We start from the raw sequence: 21,825 nt of genomic DNA, 5'->3' as shown, positions 1-21,825 counted from the left end.
ATTAGCCACAGCTCCCGTTCCTGATTGCTAGCCGATGATTGCTCTTGAAAGTATTATGTATGGACATGCGGTGAGGACAAGATTTCGTTTAACTCGGGGGTCCCCCAGGATCAGAGAGTGCAAACACTCATTCTCTAGGCTCAAACATGAAATGGGCACTTGTGTGAAGTACTGGAGAGCTTTTGGCACCTGTGGACTCGCAGGCGAATAGGAGGAAACGGGGGCAAGGGAGAAGAGATTCTGCAAGCAAATACCTGGAGACTTTGGCAACCATACAAAGTTAAACAGCTGTGACTTTAAAATGTAGATACTATAGAACACAAACACCTGTGACAACATTACATCCAACACTTTGAGTCCAATAGACTGGCTGTAGATTTGTCAGCAAATATGTGAACTGAGATTTTAGAAAACAAGTTTTGCATTTTAAGTTATTCCTCATGGGTTTTAACAATATTCATTAACAATACCAACAAACTTCAATACTGAAGACCATCAGTGCTCTTCTATATTAACATAGAAACATAGAAACAGAGAAAATAGGTGCAGGAGTAGGCCATTCGGCCCTTCTAGCCTGCACCGCCATTCAATGAGTTCATGGCTGAACATGCAACCTCAGTACCCCATTCCTGCTTTCTCGCCATACCCCTTGATCCCCATAGTAGGAAGGACTTCATCTAACTCCTTTTTGAATATATTTAGTGAATTTTCCTCAACAACTTTCTGTGGTAGAGAATTCCACAGGTTCACCACTCTCTGGGTGAAGAAGTTTCTCCTCATCTCGGTCCTATATGGCTTACCCCTTATCCTTAGACTGTGACCCCTGGTTCTGGACTTCCACAACATTGGGAACATTCTTCCTGCATCTAACCTGTCTAAACCCATCAGAATTTTAAACGTTTCTATGAGGTCCCCTCTCATTCTTCTGAACTCCAGTGAATACAAGCCCAGTTGATCCAGTCTTTCTTGATAGGTCAGTCCCGCCATCCCGGGAATCAGTCTGGGGAACCTTCGCTGCACTCCCTCAATAGCAAGAATGTCCTTCCTCAGGTTAGGAGACCAAAACTGTACACAATACTCCAGGTGTGGCCTCACCAAGGCCCTGTACAACTGTAGCAACACCTCCCTGCCCCTGTACTCAAATCCCCTCGCTATGAAGGCCAACATGCCATTTGCTTTCTTAACCGCCTGCTGTACCTGCATGCCAACCTTCAATGACTGATGTACCATGACACCCAGGTCTCGTTGCACCTCCCCTTTTCCTAATATGTCACCATTCAGATAATAGTCTGTCTCTCTGTTTTTACCACCAAAGTGAATAACCTCACATTTATCCACATTATACTTCATCTGCCATGCATTTTCCCACTCATCTAACCTATCCAAGTCGCTCTGCAGCCTCATAGCATCCTCCTCACAGCTCACTTAGTGTCATCTGCAAATTTGGAGATACTACATTTAATCCCCTCGTCCAAATCATTAATGTACAATGTAAACAGCTGGGGCCCCAGCACAGAATCTTGCGGTACCCCACTAGTCACCGCCTGCCATTCTGAAAAGTACCCATTTACTCGTACTCTTTGTTTCCTGTCTGACAACCAGTTCTCAATCCATGTCAGCACACTACCCCCAATCCCATGTGCTTTAACTTTTCACATTAATCTCTTGTGTGGGACCTTGTCGAAAGCCTTCTGAAAGTCCAAATATACCACATCAACTGGTTCTCCCTTGTCCACTCTACTGGAAACATCCTCAAAAAATTCCAGAAGATTTGTCAAGCATGATTTCCCTTTCACAAATCCATGCTGACTTGGACCTATCATGTCACCTCTTTCCAAATGCGCTGCTATGACATCCTTAATAATTGATTCCATCATTTTACCCACTAATGAGGTCAGGCTGACCGGTCTATAATTCCCTGTTTTCTCTCTCCCTCCTTTTTTAAAAAGTGGGGTTACATTGGCTACCCTCCACTCGATAGGAACTGATCCAGAGTCAATGGAATGTTGGAAAATGATTGTCAATGCATCCGCTATTTCCAAGGCCACCTCCTTAAGTCTTCTGGGATGCAGTCCATCAGGCCCTGGGGATTTATCGGCCTTCAATCCCATCAATTTTCCCAACACAATTTCCCGACTAATAAGGATTTCCCTCAGTTCCTCCCCCTTACTAGACCCTCTGACTCCTTTTATATCCGGAAGGTTGTTTGTGTCCTCCTTAGTGAATACCGAACCAAAGTACTTGTTCAATTGGTCCACCATTTCTTTGTTCCCCGTTATGACTTCCCCTGATTCTGACTGCAGGGGACCTACGTTTGTCTTTACTAACCTTTTTCTCTTTACATATATATAGAAACTTTTGCAATCCGTCTTAATGTTCCCTGCAAGCTTCTTCTCGTACTCCATTTTCCCTGCCCTAATCAAACCCTTTGTCGTCGTCTGCTGAGTTCTAAATTTCTCGCAGTCCCCGGGTTCGCTGCTATTTCTGGCCAATTTGTATGCCACTTCCTTGGCTTTAATATTATCCCTGATTTCCCTTGATAGCCACGGTTGAGCCACCTTCCCTTTTTTATTTTTACGCCAGACAGGAATGTACAATTGTTGCAGTTCATCCATGCGGTCTCTAAATGTCTGCCATTGCCCATCATCCACAGTCAACCCCTTAAGTATCATTCGCCAATCTATCCTAGCCCATTCACGCATCATACCATCAAAGTTATCCTTCTTTAAGTTCTGGACCATGGTCTCTGAATTAACTGTTTCATTCTCCATCCTAATGCAGAATTCCACCATATTATGGTCACTCTTCCCCAAGGGGCCTCGCACAATGAGATTGCTCATTAATCCTCTCTCATTACACAGCACCCAGTCTAAGATGGCCTCCCCCCTAGTTGGTTCCTCGACATATTGGTCTAGAAAACCATCCCTTATGCACTCCAGGAAATCCTCCTCCACCATATTGCTTCCAGATGGTTAGCCCAATCTATGTGCATATTAAAGTCACCCATTATAACTGCTGCATCCTTATTGCATGCACCCCTAATTTCCTGTTTGATGCCCTCCCCAACATCACTACTACTGTTTGGAGGTCTATACACAACTCCCACTAACGTTTTTTGCCCTTTGGTGTTCTGCAGCTCTACCCATATAGATTCCACATCATCCAAGCTAACGTCCTTCCTAACTATTGCATTAATCTCCTTTTTAACCAGCAATGCTACCCCACATCCTTTTCCTTTTATTCTATCCTTCCTGAATGTTGAATACCCCTGGATGTTGAGTTTCCAGCCCTGATCATCCTGGAGCCACGTCTCCGTAATCCCAATCACATCATATTTGTTAACATCTATTTGCACAGTTAATTCATCCACCTTATTGCAGATACTCCTTGCATTAAGACACAAAGCCTTCAGGCTTGTTTTTTTAACACCCTTTGTCCTTTTAGAATTTTGCTGTACAGTGGCCCTTTTTGTTCTTTGCCTTGGGTTTCTCTGCCCTCCACTTTTCCTCATCTCCTTTCTGTATTTTGCTTTTGTTTCCTTTCTGTTTCCCTCTGTCTCCCTGCATTGATTCCCATCCCCCTGCCATATTAGTTTAACTCCTCCCCAACAGCACTAGCAAACACTCCCCCTAGGACATTGGTTCCAGTCCTGCCCAGGTGAAGACCGTCCGGTTTGTACTGGTCCCACCTCCTCCAGAACCGGTTCCAATGCTCCAGGAATTTGAATCCCTCCCTGCTGCACCACTGCTCAAGCCACGTATTCAGCTGCGCTATCCTGCGATTCCTACTCTGACGAGCACGTGGCACTGGTAGCAATCCCGAGATTACTACTTTTGAGGTCCTACTTTTTAATTTAGCTCCTAGCTCCTTAAATTCGTTTCGTCGGACCTCATCCCTTTTTTTTTACCTATGTCGTTGGTACCAATGTGCACCACGACAACTGACTGTTCTCCCTCCCTTTTTAGAATGTCCTGCATCTGCTCCGAGACATCCTTGACCTTTGCACCAGGGAGGCAACATACCATCCTGGAGTCTCGGTTGCGGCCGCAGAAACGCCTATCTATTCCCCTTACAATTGAATCCCCTATCACTATCGCTCTCCACCATAAAGACTTGGTTTTTGAAAACTTAAGATTTTGCTTTATTTATCATCAGTTTCCAAGACTAAATACATCACCATGAGTCGTTTTTTTTCATTTTGGGACTTCAGCTACCACAAGCAGAGTTTATTTTCTGCGAGAATGTACACCTAATCTCTCTCAATCAATAATACCCCCTCCCCACAAGTAAACTTGCCATATTCACCAAGCCATTTTAAAAAATCTGATCTTTCTGGCAGCTTGCCTTACATAATCCAGCAACTCTACAAGCGGGTGCTGCTGGCTACATGAGATAGGTGCCTCAGGAGCTAATGGCACTAACCCAATATATAAACAATTAACTATGGGATGTTAGAACAGGAGTAAATATATGAAGATGCAATGCTTCACAAACATTTAGCAAAGTTTTACTGGGACAAAGAAAATAGACTGTTGTATCATTAATGCTGGAAGTCTCAGTGGGTCAGGCAGCATCGGTGGAGAGAGAAACAAAGTTAACGTTTCAGGTCGATGACGTTTTGTCAGAACTGCATCGGGTCATCGACCTGAAACGTTAACTCTGTTTCTCTCTCCACAGATGCTGCCTGACCTGCTGAGATTTCCAGCATTTTCTGTTTCAATTTCAGATTCCAGCATCTGCAGTATTTTGCTTTTGTATTTGTGTTTGTCTGTGCTGTTGTATCATTATTTCATTTTAAAGTATCTTCTCTTCCTATCTAATTGTTTTATTTTGTACCTGTATCACCTACATGAAATTGTTGCTGAAAGTGTTCCAGATGATATTTTTCCAGCATTTTATATATGTATTCCACATTTTTATTCACTCTCATATCAGCCTATACGTTTCTTCAGGCATCTTACTTAAGTGATCAGCTTGAGCTCTGACAATGAGTGTCGACGGGTTAATTGAGCCAGCAGACTATGATCTAGTCCTCACCCAATTTCCTTTCCAGCAAGAATTATTCAGCGGCAGGAGCAGAAATCCTAGCTCAATTTTCTCGGCAAGGATATGGCTTTTTTGGCAGAAGCCTAGCAGGATGGCTTTGTTAAATTGAGAAACTTCTAAACAAATGATAGCACAGTGGCGATCGTGGAGTTGAGGTTGGTGGTAGTAAAGTGTCAGCTGTGGCTCAGTTGGTAGCACTCTTGTCTCTGAGTCAGATGTCTGTGGGTTTAAACCCCACTCCAGAGACTTCAGCACAAAATCTAGGCTGACACTCCACTGCAGTACTGAGGGAGTGCTCACTGTCGGAGGTGCTGTCTTTTGGATGAAATATTAAACCGAGGACCTGTCTGCCCTCTCAGATGGGTATAAAAGATTCTATGGCACTATTTAGAAGAGTCGGGAATTCTCTCTGGTGTTCTGGCTAATATCTGTCCTGAACCAACATCACTAAAACTGATTATCTGGTCATTATCGTATTGCTGTTTGTGGGAGCTTGCTGTGTGTAAATTAGCTGCAGCATTTTCTATATTACACTTCAAAAGTACTTAATTGGTTGTAAAGTGCTTTAGGATGTCCTGAAGTTGTGAAAGATGCTATATAAATCCAAGTTCTTTCTTTCCTGCCCTGAATGAGATCCATTAACTCAGCACAGACCAGGGCTCATTCTTGGGTCCTTGTGGTGTATATGGCTCTGTAAAACACTTGTAACTAGGCCATCAGACAGAGCATAACACACTTAAGTCGTTGCTCGGAAGTGTGCAACATTGTTATGGTTTCCTCCAAATCCTACAGGCCCTTTGGTGGAAGCACACTTCAACTCAATTCTGCTCCTCACCACATGATCCTCTGCTTAGAACAGGAACCATTCCATGGGAATTGCAAAGTGAACTAAGAAATGTTGACACAAAAGCAAAATACTGCAGATGCTGGTATCTGAAATAAAAACAGAAAATGCTGGAAATCTCAAGTGGGTAAGGCAGCATCTGTGGAGAGAAAAACAGAGTTAACGTTACAGGTTGATGACCCTTCGTCAGCACTGGCGAATGTTCGAAAAGAACAGATTCTGAAGAAATGTTGACGCTAGGCTACAGCGTAGCAATCAATCACTCTACCACTAGAGCTCATGGCTATCTATACACTCAGAAGCATTTTTATTGAGATGCTTGTGTAGTGAACCAAAAGATTTCTTTCGGTTAGCCTGTCATTCAAATCAGCCAAACGCTTTTGAATGAATAGCAACGAGTAGATGTAGCAGTCAATGAATCCATTAACAAAGGGCCTGTTAAGACACTTCTGTTGTACTCAGATTTAGGAGATCAGTTAAGAAGTGCTCAAGGCATATTGGGCCCAAGTTTCGGCCTCAGTTGCTCCTGATTTTTTGGAGCAACTGGTGTAGAACGGAGTATCTTAGAAATTCAAATTCTCGGCATTTAGTTTGCTCCAGTTCTAGTCAGTTAGAACAGTTTCACTTTGGAACAGAATTTTTTTTTCAAAAGGGGGCGTGTCCGGCCACTTACGCCTGTTTTCAAAGTTTCGGCAGTGAAAACTTACTCCAAACTAACTTAGAATGGAGTAAGTGAAGATTTTTGTACGCTCGAAAAAACCTTGTCTACACTTTAGAAAATCAGGCGTAGGTTACAAATCAGACGTAGGGAATGGTGGGGTGGGGTGTTTAAAGGGAAGTTTACAAACATTAAACACTTCAGTTTTACAAATAAAGAGCCATCATCAATAATAAATTATAAAAACATCAATAAATAAACCAATAAATCAATCAAAAAAAAATTAATAAGAAATAATTTTTTTTTTTTAAATCAATAAATAAAACATTTTCTACTTACCGACTGCAGCACCGGGAGCCCTCCAACAGCGCACTTTGTGGCGCGAAAAACGGGCGTCCAGGTCGGGGCTGCGCCATTCTAGGCGCGGCCCGAAACTTGGGCCCCATTGTGTCTAATTTCAGAATAGCAGTATGTGATTTCAACATACCTTCTCCTAAATGGTAAAGAAAGTCTTTGCACAGAATGCTCGAGGAGCTAAAGTGAATCCATCACTAGTGTGAAACAATATTGCAAGCTTAAAAATAAGACACAGCTTGCATCACCTGGGCAAATCATCAACTAAGGAATTTGGGCCATTAATTCAGGGCAATGTATGGATGCATCTTGTCTATATTCACTTATCAGATCATTTATCTTTTACCGCTCATGCATCGAACTTATATAATGTATTACACAAAACACAAGCAATAATATCTTGCACGTCGACTCATTTTCAAACTCAATACCTTGTTTTTGTGCTACTGAATTGTATTTGATGGCAGGAAGAGATAGGACAGTTAACCGGCTAAACCAGAATCAAGCCATGTGGCAAAATGGGCAATGGGATATTTACACCAAATTAGGGTTACCAACTCGCCAAGAAATAAAGATTGATCTACCGGACAGTATTGCAAGAAACTCAGGAGCAGAATTACAGGGAAGTTTGCAAGAGCTGGGGGGGGGGTGAGGCGGGGAAGGTGCGTGAGCCGGGTGGGAGTGGCAGGGAGCGGGTAGGAGAGGCAGGGAGTGGGTGGGAGAGGAAATCATAGAGCTATAGAATAATACAGCACAGGTGGCTATTCAGCCCATCGTGCCTGTGCTGGCTCTTTGAAAGAGCTCTCCAATTAGTCCCTTTTGCTATCTCTTTAGCTATAGCCCTGTATTTATTTTCCCTTCAAGTCTTTATCCAGTTCCCTTTTGAAAGTTACTATTGAATATGCTTCCACCACACTTTCAGGCAGTTCCTTCCAGTTTGGTTCACCTCGCATGTCGCCTCTGGTTCACTTGTCAAGCACGTTAAATCTATGTCCTTTAGTTACTGACTCGTCTGTCCTTACTTATTCTATTAAAACCATTCATTCGTTTGACACCTGCATCAAATCTCCTCCTAACCTCTTGGCTCGAAGGAGAGCAATGCCAGTTTCAGTCTCTCCACATAACAAAAGTCCCACATCCCTGGTACCATTCTAATAAAGCTCCTCTGCATCCTGTCGAAGGCCTTGAAATCCTTCCTAAAGTATGGTGCGCAGAAATGAACACTATACTGCATCATCATCATCATAGTCACTCGAAATTGAGAAGACTTGATTCCACTCTAAAAGTGAGTTCTTAGGTGACTGAACAGTCCAATACGGGAATTAAAGTCTCTGTCACAGGTAGGACAGACAGTCGTTGAAGGAAAGGGTAGGTGGGGAGGCTGGTTTGTCACACGGTCCTTCCACTGCCTGCGCTTGTTTTCTGCATCTCTCGGCGACAAAACTCGCGGTGCTCAGCACCTTCCTGGATGCTCTTTCTCCACTTAGGGTGGTCTTTGGCCAGGGGCTCCCAGGTAACGGTGGGGATGTTGCATTTTATCAAGGAGGCTTCGAGGGAATTCTTGAAACGTTTCCTCTGTCCACCTGGGGCTCGTTTGCCATGTAGGAGTTCCGAATTGAGTGCTTGCTTTGGGACTCTTGTGTCAGGCATGCGAATAATGTGGCCTGCCCATCGGAGCTGATCAAGTGTGGTCAGTGCTTCGATGCTGGGAATGTTGGCCTGATTGAGGACGCTAACGTTGGTGCGTCTGTCCTCCCAGGGGATTTTCAGGATCTTGCGGAGACATCGTTGGTGGTATTTCTCCAGCGATTTGAGGTGTCTACTGAATATTCGTTTGTATAAGGTCCACATCTGTAAGACAAAGGTCCTCCCCCAACCTGACCCCGCCACACAGCACTACCCCAAGTCATCAAGATCCACAGCGCGGCGCTGGACAACGTGGACCACTTTCCATATCTCGGGAGCCTATTATCAGCAAGGGCAAACATTGACGATGAGGTTCAACACCGCCTCCAGTGTGCCGGCATAGCCTTCGGCTGCCTGAGGAAGAGAGTGTTCGAAGATCAGGCCCTCAAATCTGGCACCAAGCTCATAGTCTACAGAGCTGTAGTGATACCCGCCCTCCTGTATGGCTCAGAGACTATACTGCAGCTGAGGGCTGACCAGAGATTTGTAAAGGTTTAGCATTATTTCCTCATTTTTGTATTCGTTGCCTATATTAGTAGAATGCTGTTATTAGTAGAATGCCTACATTCTCTAGAGTTTAGAAAAATGAGGGGGCAGCTAATTGAAACATATTAAATTATAGAGGGCTTGACAGGGTAGATGCTGAGAGGCTGATTCCCCTGGCTGGAGAGTCTAGAACTAGGAATCATAGTGTCAAAATAAGGGGTAGGCCATTTCGGACTGAGCTGAGGAGAAATGTCTTCACTTGGCTGTGGATGCTCAGTCAATGAGTAAATTCAAGACGGCGATCGATAGATTTTTGGGCGCTAAGGCAAGCAAGGAATATGGGGATCGGGCAGGAAAGTGTAGATGATGCAGAAGTTCAGCCATGATTTTATTGAATGCCGGAGCAGGCTCGAGGGACCATATGATCTACTCCTGCTCCTATATCTTATGTAGTTATGCCCTATTTACAAAGCCAAGTATCCCTTACGCTTTGTTAACCGCCTTATCAACTTGTCCTGCCATCTTCAAACATTTGTGAATATGCATCCCCAGGTCCCTCTGCTCTTTCAATCTCTTCAAAATAGTACCATTTAGATTATACGACCTCTTCAAGTTGTTTATCACAGAGTGCTCGATACTTGATCCAGCAAAGTACTTTATTTTTTCCTATTAGATTTAATGTGCTAATTACACATATAGTTATTATATCATGGGTAGTGTAGTATCTGGAACATTATATTGAGCTGCTAAGCTTGGCTCTCCCTTTAACAGCACTCAAGTACTTTGGGAATCCAGATAATATTAAATACTTGTAAACTGCTACGCATAGTTCGGGCTCCAGGTAAATGATTAATTTTCTTTCTTCTGAAAAGAATTTATTTGCATCTACAACATTTGGAGTCTGATGGTACCACACTAGACATAATACACACACATACAAATCTGCCTTGATGTCGCAAAGAGTAATTTGGATAACACACTTAAGGACATCATCATCATAGGCGGTCCCTTGAATGAGGATGATTTGCTTCCATACCAAAAGGTATGAGTTCACACAGATGTTTCAATGAAGGACCGATATTCCAGTCCTGAACTCCAATTGAAGAGGTGGAAGCTGCCTGTGCGCGGATTTATTTTAACGTGTGGTGGCCGTTGCACATCAGTTACCACACGGGCTTGAAGAATTAGGCCTTTATCCAGTGGCAAGGGTTAACCAGGACGACTGGAGACCTGCTCTAGTGCGCACACATATCGCAGTGTGGGCTGGCCAGTGCTGCCCCTGGGCCCTCGGCTCTTCTGGGCCCCACACCCCCGCCACGATCTCTCACCACTCCTCTGCCACAAACATTCGCCGCATCTCTGCCACAAAACATTTGCTGCACCTCCGCCACGATCTCTTGCTGCTTATCCGCCCCAACCTTCCCGCTCCTTCACTGTATCTGGGCCCCACCGACATTCCTGCCCACGCTCCAAACAGCGACCTGGGTTTTGATGATGTCACCCAGTCGCCCACCTCGAAATTGTCGTAAACTTGGAACAGCTCGCGCTGGAAGTTGTAGTCGTATGCTCTTTTATAAGAGGTTTAGAGGGAATAGGAGAGGAATTTTTTTCACTGCCTGAAAGAGTGGTAGAGGCACAAACCCTCACCACATTTAAAAAGTACTTGGATATGCACTTCAAGTGCCGTAACATACAAGGCTATGGTCCAAGTGCTGGAAAGTGGGATTAGGCTGGATAGATCTTTGTCGGCCAGCACGGACACCATGGGCCGAAATGAATGAATGAATGAATGACTGACTTAGATTTATACAGCGCCCTTCACGTCCACCGGACGTCCCAAAGCGCTTCACAGCCAATGAAGTACTTTTTGAAGTGTAATCACTGTTGTAATGTAAGAAATGACCTTCTTGCGTGCTGTAAATTTCTAAGATTCTATGATTCAATTCGCCCGCCTTCTCCGTTCTCCCACTGTTTAATTCCCAATCCTTTTATCTCATTGGTTAAGGGGATAGCCTGCTCACTTAGGTCCCAGTTGCACATTTCTCTCGCAGTTGTGTTAGCCGCTTTAGTGGGGTGGAGTAACTGCCAATCTTCTCTGCCAATTGTTCTCCTCACCAGGTTACAGTTCCACCAGCACCGGTCTTCCTCCTGCTCCCTCATCCAATTATTCATCGGTGACCGTCGGCGGGCTATTCGATTGTGGCCCCCCAACCCGCAGATCGGGAAGTAAAAGAGCTGGAGTGATGTACCACTTCAACCTCCAGCGTGAGCTGCTCCAAGTGTGCGACGTTTTTGAGATGGGCGACTGGGTGATATCATCAAAACCCTGGACGCTGTTTTGGAGCGTGGGAGGAACATCGGCAGGACCCAGGTACAGAGGAATGGGAAGGTCGGGGCGGATGAGCGGCAAGTGGTTGTGGCGAGATGCGGTGAATGTTTATAGCAGAGGAGCGGCGAGAGATCGTAGCGGAGGTGCAAAAGATGAGGGTACGGGGCCCAGAAGAGCCCAGGGGCAGCACAGACCAGCCCACACTGCGATATGTGTGCACGTTAGGTCCGTGCAGCAGAGTAGGTCTCCAGTCATCTTGGTTAATCCTTGCCACTGGACCAAGACCTAGCTCTGCCAAGCCCGTGTGGTGATTGGTGTGCAACGGTCACCACACGTTAAAAAAATCCTCGCACAGGCATCTTCCACCCCCCCCAATTGGAGTTCAGGACTGGAACATCGGCTCCTTCATCGAAACACCTGTGAACTCGTGGAAGCAAGTCACCTCGTTCGAGGGACCGCCTTTGATGATGATGATGATGATGATTCGACTGTGGGAGCATGATATGCCAATCAAATCCCAGGCCATCCCCGTTCACAGCCTGAGCTCGGCTGAGATGTCATAATGCCACAGTGCCTCTGGGCTAGGGAAGAATATCTGGGTTGCCACTCCTGATAATCTGGTTAAACCCGGGTATCCTTCCCTAATCCAGAGGCACAGTGGCAGCATTTTTACCAAAATGTGCTCATTCACATTTATTTATGTTGAACTGCATTTGCCGACTATACCTGCCCACTGCCCCTTGTCTCCTGCATTTATCATGTTCGTTACACCACCTAATTTAGCATCAGCAAATGTTTATATATCTTTTTGGACACTTAACAGCAACAATTGTTACTAGTAACAGTTCAAGTTCTGAAGTTTACTATTTTTAGAGTAAATTGTTTCGGTTTGAAAAGCTTGAATCTGATGTGGGATCGAGACAACTACATTCAGCAAATAGGCTCCTATGTTTAACCACTGTGAATCTGGATTACTATTATAAAGAAATAATCATTGGGCCAGAATTTACTATAGCAGGGCATCTGCTGTTCGTTGGACTTGCCCCTGCAGCCTTCTGCTCCAGAAAACTTGCCTAGAAAGTTGCTGAAAGAAGAGTTATACCATGTAATTCGCAACGTATTATTTGCTGATAAGACTGTGTCCCTTTAGGGCCATCATATCTAATTGTTGTAAAGTAAAGTCTCAGATCAATCATAATTTAATTTTGCTTGGTCAGTGAACTGTTCAGAGGAGAAAATGCTAGTCACTTTCCATTCAAAGTACCCAGCATTAAATTACTTTCTGTTTTCTCTTTTTTTAATGGATTGTTTTGCATTAAGTGCAATATCCTCACACCTATGTGATAGACACAATATGTATTAGATGAGAGAGAAAAAGAAAGCAAGGCAAAAATGCTATTTTCCTAGTATAACTGCTTATACATGTGATTATCTGCAATGATATTACATGTCCAGAACTTTTACAGAATTATCACCAGGTAACTTGCACTTATTTTAATTACTTTTGCAAGACTCAAACTTGAAAAAGTAGTTTGGAGTCATTGCTGCTAATTTCATTGGAAATCAGTTGTCTGGTTTTGGCCTGATTTGTGAGGAACATGTTGAAGTTGATTGATAATTGGCAGTCTTAGTGGCCTGAATACATATTAAGCCTTGAACACCACCATGACCATTATTCTGTACGTGTAGTAACAGATGCAGCTGTCATGAATTATTGATGAAGTCTGCTGGCATCACAGAATTGAATAAGTAACATTTAGACAGCTTGCTTGTGAGAAATAAACATTAATCTTTACAGTCTGGTCCAGGCAAAACAGAATTCCCCCTTTCAATGGCATGACTTCCTTATGTTTAAGTTCCAATCTCAGATTTGAGCTCATAACCTAGACTGCTCCTTCAGTGCATTACTGAGGAAGTGCTGAACGGGTGGAAGAGATGTGCATTCCAATGGGCATAAACAATCCCATGTCACTATTCAAGAACAACAGGACATTTCTCCCAGGCACCTAGCGAAGAATCTTCCCTTAACCAACACTGCTCATTCATCTCATTTGTTACTTGCAGGATGTAACTGTGCCCAATTGGCTGCTGGGCTTGCCTACACAACTGTGACTGCACTTCAAAGTAATTTATTGTACAGCAAGCAATTGAGAAAGCAAATGGTATGTTAGCCTTTATTACAAAAACATTGGAGTATAAGAGTAAAGAAGACTTACTGCAATTTTATAGGGCCTTGGTGAGACCACACCTGGCGTCATGCATACAGTCTTGGTCTCCTTACCCAAGGAAGGATATATTTGCTTTAGAGAGTGTGCAATGAAGGTTCGTCATACTGATTCCTGAGATAGGAGGATTGTGCTCTGTTGCACAGGAGGGCAGGAAAAAGAGTGGGAGAGCGATAGTGATAGGGGATTCAATTGTGAGGGGAATAGATAGGCGTTTCTGCGGCCGCAACCGAGACTCCAGGATGGTATGTTGCCTCCCTGGTGCAAGGGTCAAGGATGTCTCGGAGCGGGTGCAAGACATTCTAAAAAGGGAGGGAGAACAGCCAGTTGTCGTGGTGCACATTGGTACCAACGACATAGGTAAAAAAAGGGATGAGGTCCTACGAAACGAATTTAAGGAGCTAGGAGCTAAATTAAAAAGTAGGACCTCAAAAGTAGTAATCTCGGGATTGCTACCAGTGCCACGTGCTAGTCAGAGTAGGAATCGCAGGATAGCGCAGATGAATACGTGGCTTGAGCAGTGGTGCAGCAGGGAGGGATTCATATTCCTGGGGCATTGGAACCGGTTCTGGGGGAGGTGGGACCAGCACAAACCGGACGGTCGGCACCTGGGCAGGACCGGAACCAATGTCCGAGGGGGAGTGTTTGCTAGTGCTGTTGGGGAGAAGTTAAACTAATATGGCAGGGGGATGGGAACCAATGCAGGGAGACAGAGGGAAACAAAAAGGAGACAAAAGCAAAAGACAGAAAGGAGATGAGGAAAAGTGGAGGGCAGAGAAACCCAAGGCAAAGAACAAAAAGGGCCAATGTACAGTAAAATCCTAAAAGGACAAAGGGTGTTAAATAAACAAGCCTGAAGGCTTTGTGTCTTAATGCAAGGAGTATCCGCAATAAGGTGGATGAATTAACTGTGCAAAAAGATGTTAACAAATATGATGTGATTTGGATTACGGAGACGTGGCTCCAGGATGATCAGGGCTGGGACCTCAACATCCAGGGGTATTCAACATTCAGGAAGGATAGAATAAAAGGAAAAGGAGGTGGGGTAGCATTGCTGGTTAAAGAGGAGATTAATGCAATAGTTAGGAAGGACGTTAGCTTGGATGATGTGGAATCTATATGGGTAGAGCTGCAGAACACCAAAGGGCAAAAAACGTTAGTGGGAGTTGTGTACAGACCTCCAAACAGTACTAGTGATGTTGGGGAGGGCATCAAACATGAAATTAGGGGTGCATGCAATAAAGGTGCAGCAGTTATCATGGGTGACTTTAACATGCACATAGATTGGGCTAGCCAAACTGGAAGCAATACGGTGGAGGAGGATTTCCTGGAGTACATAAGGGATGGTTTTCTAGACCAATATGTCAAGGAACCAACTAGGGGGGAGGCCATCTTAGACTGGGTGCTGTGTAATGAGAGAGGATTAATTAGCAATCTCGTTGTGCGAGGCTCCTTGGGGAAGAGTGACCATAATATGGTGGAATTCTGCATTAGGATGGAGAATGAAACAGTTAATTCAGAGACCATGGTCCAGAACTTAAAGAAGGGTAACTTTGAAGGTATGAGGCGTGAATTGGCTAGGATAGATTGGTGAATGATACTTAAGGGGTTGACTGTGGATGGGCAATGGTAGACATTTAGAGACCGCATGGATGAACTACAACAATTGTACATTCCTGTCTGGTGTAAAAATAAAAAAGGGAAGGTGGCTCAACCGTGGCTATCAAAGGAAATCAGGGATAGTATTAAAGCCAAGGAAGTGGCATACAAATTGGCCAGAAATAGCAGCGAACCCGGGGACTGGGTGAAATTTAGAACTCAGCAGAGGAGGACAAAGGGTTTGATTAGGGCAGGGAAAATGGAGTACGAGAAGAAGCTTGCAGGGAACATGAAGACGGATTGCAAAAGCTTCTATAGATATGTAAAGAGAAAAAGGTTAGGAAAGACAAACGTAGGTCCCCTGCAGTCAGAATCAGAGGAAGTCATAACGGAGGACAAAGAAATGGCAGACCAATTGAACAAGTACTTTGGTTCGGTATTAACTAAGGTGGACACAAACAACCTTCCGGATATAAAAGGGGTCAGAGGGTCGAGTAAGGAAGAGGAACTGAGGGAAATCCTTATTAGTCGGGCAATTGTGTTGGGGAAATTGATGGGATTGAAGGCCGATAAATCCCCAGGGCCTGATGGACTGCATCCCAGAGTACTTAAGGAGGTGGCCTTGGAAATAGCGGATACATTGACAGTCATTTTTCAACATTCCAGTTCCTATCGAGTGGAGGGTAGCCAATGTAACTCCACTTTTTAAAAAAGGAGGGAGAGAGAAAACAGGGAATTATAGACCAGTCAGCTTGACCTCAGTCGTGGGTAAAATGATGGAATCAATTATTAAGGATGTCATAGCAGCGCGTTTGGAAAGAGGTGACATGATAGGTCCAAGTCAGCATGGATTTGTGAAAGGGAAATCATGCTTGACAAATCTTCTGGAATTTTTTGAGGATGTTTCCAGTAGAGTGGACAAGGGAGAACCAGTTGATGTGGTATATTTGGACTTTCAGAAGGCTTTCGACAAGGTCCCACACAAGAGATTAATGTGCAAAGTTAAAGCACATGGGATTGGGGGTAGTGTGCTGACGTGGATTGAGAACTGGTTGTCAGACAGGAAGCAAAGAGTAGGCGTAAATGGGTACTTTTCAGAATGGCAGGCAGTGACTAGTGGGTTACCACAAGGTTCTGTGCTGGGGCCCCAGCTGTTTACACTGTACATTAATGATTTATTCGATGAGGGGATTAAATGTAGTATCTCCAAATTTGCTGATGACACTAAGTTGGGTGGCAGTGTGAGCTGCGAGGAGGATGCTATGAGGCTGCAGAGTGACTTGGATAGGTTAGATGAGTGGGCAAATGCATGGCAGATGAAGTATAATGTGGATAAATGTGAGGTTTGGTGGTAAAAACAGAGAGACAGACTATTATCTGAATGGTGACAGATTAGGAAAAGGGGAGGTGCAACGAGACCTGGGTGTCATGATACATCAGTCATTGAAGGTTGGCATGCAGGTACAGCAGGCGGTTAAGAAAGCAAATGGCATGTTGGCCTTCATAGCGAGGGGATTTGAGTACAGGTTCAGGGAGGTGTTGCTACAGTTGTACAGGGCCTTGGTGAGGCCACACCTGGAGTATTGTGTACAGTTTTGGTCTCCTAACTTGAGGAAGGACATTCTTGCTATTGAGGGAGTGCAACGAAGGTTCACCAGACTGATTCCCGGGATGGTGGGACTGACCTATCAAGAAAGACTGGATCAACTGGGCTTGTATTCACTGGAGTTCAGAAGAATGAGAGGGGACCTCATAGAAACGTTTAAAATTCTGACGGGTTTAGACAGGTTAGATGCAGGAAGAATGTTCCCAATGTTGGGGAAGTCCAGAACCAGGGGTCACAGTCTAAGGATAAGGGGTAAGCCATTTAGGACCGAGATGAGGAGAAACTTCTTCACCCAGAGAGTGGTGAACCTGTGGAATTTTCTACCACAGAAAGTTGTTGAGGCCAATTCACTAAATATATTCAAAAGGGAGTTAGATGAAGTCCTTACTACTATGGGGATCAAGGGGTATGGCGAGAAAGCAGGAAGGGGTACTGAAGTTGCATGTTCAGCCATGAACTCATTGAATGGCGGTGCAGGCTAGAAGGGACGAATGGCCAACTCCTGCACCTATTTTCTATGTTTCTATGTTTCTATGTCCTATGGAGACTTGGTCGAAAGAGCCCAAGTTTGGCCTCAGTTGCTCCTGATTTTTTGGAGCAACTGGTATAGAATGGAGTATCTTAGAAATTCAAATTCTCGGCATTTAGGTTGCTCCAGTTCTAGTCAGTTAGAACAGTTTCACTTTGGAACAGAATTTTTTTTTCAAAAGGGGGCGTGTCCGGCCACTTAGCCTGTTTTCAAAGTTTCGGCAGTGAAAACTTACTCCAAACTAACTTAGAATGGAGTAAGTGAAGATTTTTGTATGCTGGAAAAAACCTTGTCTGCACTTTAGAAAATCAGGCGTAGGTTACAAATCAGGCGTAGGGAATGGCGGGGGGGGGGGGGGGGGCGGTGTTTAAAGGGAAGTTTACAAACATTAAACACTTCAGTTTTACAAATAAAGAGCCATCATCAATAATAAATGATAAAAACATCAATAAATCAACAAATAAAATCAAAAAAAATTAATAATAAATAATTCTTTTTTTAAATCAATAAATAAAACATTTTCTACTTACCGACTGCAGCACCGGGAGCCCTCCAACAGCATGCTGGGATGCCCCCCCCCCTCCCCCCGCAGTGTGTCTCTGTCAGTGTCTTTATCTCTCTGTCTGTCTGTCTGTGTGTGTCTCTCACTCTCTGTCTGTCAGTGTCTGTGTTTCTGACAGTGAGGGGAGGGGGAGGAGGGGGGTAGAGGGAGAGAGGGGGGGCAGGGGGAGGGAAGGGGGAGAAGGCAGAGGGGGGGGAGAGAAGCGGGGAGGAGAAGGGGAAGGGGGGAGGAGGAGAAGGGGAAGGGGGGGAGGAGGAGGAGAAGGAGAAGGGGGGGGAAAGGAGAAGCGGGGGAAAGGAGAAGGGGAGGAAAGGAGAAGCGGAGGGAAAGGAGAAGGGTGGGGGGGAAAGAGAAGGGGGAGGGAGGCTGAACGGGCCGGGCCCGGCCGGGCCCAAGACTTCGGGCAGGGCCCGTCCCCAGCACCAGATTTACAGGTAGGTGGCGTTGGGTCGGGTCGGGTCCGGGGTCCGGGGTTGGGAGCACGGGTCGGGTCGGAGGGAGCGCGGGTCCGGTCTGGTCCGGGGGCGGGGGGAAGCGGGAGTCGGGTCGGTGTCAGGGTCGGGTCGGGGGGCGGAAGCGGGAGTCGAGTCGGGTCGGGAGGAAGCAGGAGCTGGGCGTTGGAGGCAGCCTTATGCACGCAGCCCCAGTGAGGCCATTCAGCCAGGGCTAGGGGCTGCATGCTTCGGGCCCCTCCCACACAGTTTTGGGCGCCTGGACCTACTGCACATGTGCGCCCACTGTAGCGCGCATGTGCAAATGTCCCGGCACTGTTTTCAGCGCAGGGACCTGGCTCCGCCCCCTACAGCTCGTGCTGCGCCGCACCCGGATCCAGAGGACCAGCAGGGAGCCGGATAATATGTAAGTTTTTTTTAGGCACACTTTGTAGCGCGAAAAATGGGCGTCTAAGTCGGGGCTGCGCCGTTCTAGGCGTGGCCCGAAACTTGGGCCCATAGTCCCTAGAATTTAGAAGAATAAGAGGTGACTGATTGAAACATATCAAATTCTTACAGGGTTCGTCAGGGTAGATGCAGGGAGGAAGTTTCCTCTGGGGAGTCTAGAATAAGGGGTCGGCCATTACTGAGATGAGGAGAAATTTCTTCACTGAAAGGATTGTAAATCTTTGGAATTTTCTACCCCACAGGGCTGTGGATGCTCAGTCTTTGAGTACATTCAAGACAGTGATCAATAGATTTTTGGATATTAAGGGAATTAAGGGATGTCAGGATAGTGCAGGAGGGTGGAGTCGAGGTAGAAGATCAGCCATGATCTTACTGATGGCAGAGCAGGCTCAAAGGGCCAAATGGCCCACTCCTGCTCCTATTTCTTATGTTCTTATGTTAAGCAAATGGGATATCTTTAGAACGTGGTAAGGTGTTGTATAAATGCAAGCTCTTTCTTATTTTTAAGGATACATTTAATGTAAGAAAAATGTTTTACAAGTTAGTCAACTAATTGGTGAAAAGGATAATTGATGTTTTCTCTAAACTGACTCCTCAATCCTTTTTCACTATTCTTGAACTTTAACCAAAAAACCTTCAAGTTGCTGCTAAGTTAATCCGATCTTTTCTGTGAAATCGTTCATTAATTAAATGTGAACCAATCAGAAATCACTACCATTTAATAAACAGATTGGGAAAAGCTACCACCAACCAACCAGTAACCACCATATAAACCAATGAAATTGAACAATTCATTTCAAAGCTGCCAATCAGGAATCAGCAAATGCAACCAAAACAACATATTAAATGATTAAAAAAAATGTATCCAGCTATTTTGATTGAGCATCATTGGCCACACAAAGCTCACTCTGTTCAGCTAAAAATATTTATTACATAATAAATTAATAATTCTGGAATAAAAACACCAATGTTGCCCATAAAGTATGTTTGAAATCCCTCCAAGGATTTTCTCCTGCACAAGTTTACCGCTTTCACTGATGCCTGGGGCTTAATCCTACTGCATTTGAAGAGGTTGCATTGTGGATCTGGAGTTTGCCTGAATGGAGAGGCTGAACCAGGTAGTGGACTACAGCTCTTAGCACCAGTGCCCCTGTGAGCGACTGCAATTCCAGGAATTAAGTCACTTTCCGCTAAGTTGAAAAGTGGACAAGGGCAAGATTTACAAACACGAATTCTTGGCATTTTTTTTGAATGGCTAGGTTTGTTTCATTCATTAATACATTCTAGTACTTTGATGATGTATATTGCTTTTCTGATTGGACTAACAAATGTTCTTGCTGAGCAGTTAACTAGTACTGTCGGGGAGCATTTAAACTAATTTGGCAGGGGGAGGGGAACCAGAAAATAGCAGAGAGGAGCAGAAATGAGATCAGAGGACAGAGAGATATAAACAGCAGTAAAATTATAAATATCCCCAAAATTTTAGGGGCCAAGTTGAGGAAAATAGCAAGAGTGACGAAAGAGGTATTAAATTGTATGTATGCCAATTTCCAGTGTAACTAATAAGGTTGGTGATTTGCAAGCATAAATTGTTACATGGGATTATGACATGGTTGCATTAACAGAGACATGGCTCAAACAAGGCCAGGAATGAGTTCCTAATATTCCTGGTTACCAAATATTCAGGTTTGATAAAGAAGGAAAAAGAGGAGGGGGCATGGGAGTTTTGATTAAGGATGATGTTACAGTTCTAAATAGAAAGGATTTTTTCGGTTCTAGGACTGAATTTATTTAGCTTGAGTTGCGGAACAGAGGGGGGCTGTTACATTGTTGGGAGTTTTTTTTAAAAAACAGTGACAAGGAGATAGATGAGCAAATTTGTCAGCAAATTTCAAAAAGACGTGTAACAAAAATAGATTCGTAATATTAGGAGATTTTAATTATCAAAATATAGACTGTGAAAAACATAGTGCTAAGAGTAGGGACAGAGAAGAATTTCTGATCCAGGAGAACTTTCTCAATCAATATGTCGCCAGTCCAACAAGGAAGGAAGCAGTGTTGGATCTGGTTCTGGTGAATGAAGTAGGGCACATGAAATGCGTTACAGTAAATCATCCAACTAATAGTGACCACAATTTCATTAGGTTTAAAATAATTATGGAAAGAGAACAGAAATATCAAAGGTAAAAATGTTCAACTGGGAAAGAGCTATTTTCAGTGATTTAAGAAGGGACCTAGCACAGGTAGAATTGGAAAAGGCGATTGCAGGGTAAAGCAGTAATGGAGCAATGGAGGGCATTCAAGGAAGAGACAGTTCGGGTAAAAACTAGACCTATTTCTTTGAAAGGAAAAGGTAGAGCACCCTAAACTAATGCGCCTTGCATGACAAAGGAAATAAAAGTTAAAATAGAACAGAAAAAAGAGGCTTATGACAAATGTCAGGAACAAGATTCAGTTAATAAACCGGAAGATTATGGAAAGTACAAGACGGAATTGAAAAAGTTAATCCGGGAGGCAAAGAGAGGTTATGAGAAAAGATTAGCAGGCAACATTAAATTGAACCCTAAAACATTTTATAAACATACAGTGCAAACGGTTTGCTGTGGAAAATGTTGGGCCTATTAAAGGACCCAAAGGGAAAGCTTCATGTAGAGGCAGAAGACGTGGCTAAAGTATTAAGTGAGTGCTTTGCTTCAAAAAGGATGCGAATGATGTGAATACTACACTAAAAGAGGAGAGGGAAGTCATGGACAGGATAATAATTGAGAAGCTGTACAAAAAAGGATTAGCATTATTGATAGTGTGTAAGTCACCTGGAATGCATCTTAGGTTAATGAAAGAAGCAAAGGTCAAAATATTACAGGCATTGGCCACAATTCTTCAATCCTCATTGGATACAAGAGTAGTGCCAGAGACTGGAGGGTTGTTAATCTTATACCACTACTCAAGAAAGGGAAGAGGGATAAACTAGGACCAATCAGCCTAATATTGGTGATGGGGAA

At 44.2% G+C, this 21,825-nt stretch overlaps 1 protein-coding gene across 9 annotated transcripts in view; it reads right to left on the bottom strand.

The window, feature by feature from the left end:
• The window catches only part of dock3 (dedicator of cytokinesis 3), a 1,878,236-nt gene that overhangs the window by 956,031 nt on the left and 900,380 nt on the right, over positions 1–21,825 (bottom strand). The gene's annotated exons all lie outside the window — the stretch shown is intronic.

Source organism: Pristiophorus japonicus, chromosome 12, assembly GCF_044704955.1.
Source record: "Pristiophorus japonicus isolate sPriJap1 chromosome 12, sPriJap1.hap1, whole genome shotgun sequence".
Taxonomy (NCBI): Eukaryota; Metazoa; Chordata; class Chondrichthyes; family Pristiophoridae; genus Pristiophorus; species Pristiophorus japonicus.
The sequence above is the reverse complement of the archived record's forward strand: the minus strand, read 5'-3'. Positions and strand labels throughout refer to the sequence as shown.